This window comes from Propithecus coquereli, unplaced genomic scaffold (genome assembly GCF_000956105.1).
Source record: "Propithecus coquereli isolate 6110/MARCELLA unplaced genomic scaffold, Pcoq_1.0 Scaffold118, whole genome shotgun sequence".
Classification (NCBI taxonomy): Eukaryota; Metazoa; Chordata; class Mammalia; order Primates; family Indriidae; genus Propithecus; species Propithecus coquereli.
In genome coordinates this window covers 7,037,358-7,038,435 of record NW_012135858.1, presented here as the reverse complement: position 1 = coordinate 7,038,435, position 1,078 = coordinate 7,037,358, and positions in this window count along the sequence as shown.

Genomic DNA, 1,078 nt, shown 5'->3' with positions numbered 1-1,078 from the left:
ATGTCTATAAAGCAAAGACTGTAACCAATATAAATGTCATCATGAAAGCCAACTTGCCTGACTAGATCATTCTTTTATGCTGCCATTATGCCTGGAATATATTATAGTAGGTACTTATTTTTTTATTGTTTTTAATTATTACGGGTACATAACAGTTGCATATCTTTATAGGGTACATGTGACGTTTTGATACGGACATACAATGTGAATTAATCAAATCAGAGTAATTGGGGTATTCATCACCTCAGGCATTTAAAATTTCTTTGTGTTGGGAACATTCAAACTGCAGTCTTTTAGTTATTTTAAAGTATATCCTAACTTATTGTTGACTATGGTCACTTTGTTGTGCCATCAAATATTGTTCATTCTGTCTAACTATCTAACTATATTTTTGCACCCATTAACTATCTTCACTTTATCCTCCCCTCCCTGCTAGCCTTCCCACCTTCTGGTAACCATCATTCTACTCTCCGTCTCCATGAGATCAATTGTTTTTAATATTCAGCTCTCACTTATGAGTGAGAACGTGTGAAATTTGTCTTTCTGTGCTTGGCTTATTTCACTTAACATAATGTTCTCCAGTTCTACCCATGTTATTGCAAATGGCAGGAGAATTTCATTCTTTTTGTGGCTATATAATATTGCATTGTGTATATGTATCACAATTTCTTTATGCATTTATCTGTTGATGGACACTTAGGTTAATTCCATACCTTGGCTATTGAGAATAGTGCTGTAATAAAGTACTTTTCATTTTAAATGAATGAGTGAATAAATGCACTTGCTTATATAAACAATGTGTACAGAAACCAAATCTGTCATTTTTTATGTCCTGTTTCCCAAAAGTGACTTCCTACAGCATTTATGTATTAACCTTTCTCTTTTCAGTTTGCTAGTGTTTTTGTGATCTTAAAATTCAATTAGGATTTTTTAGTTTTATCAGTTCTAAGGTAGCAGTTTTTTTTTTCTCTTTTTCTTACTAATGTTGGCATGAATTTCTGTGTATAATGCATTCTTTCTTTAAAAGCTCCATTGACAAAGACTCTTATATTGCTTCATTACCCACAACCTATTTTGG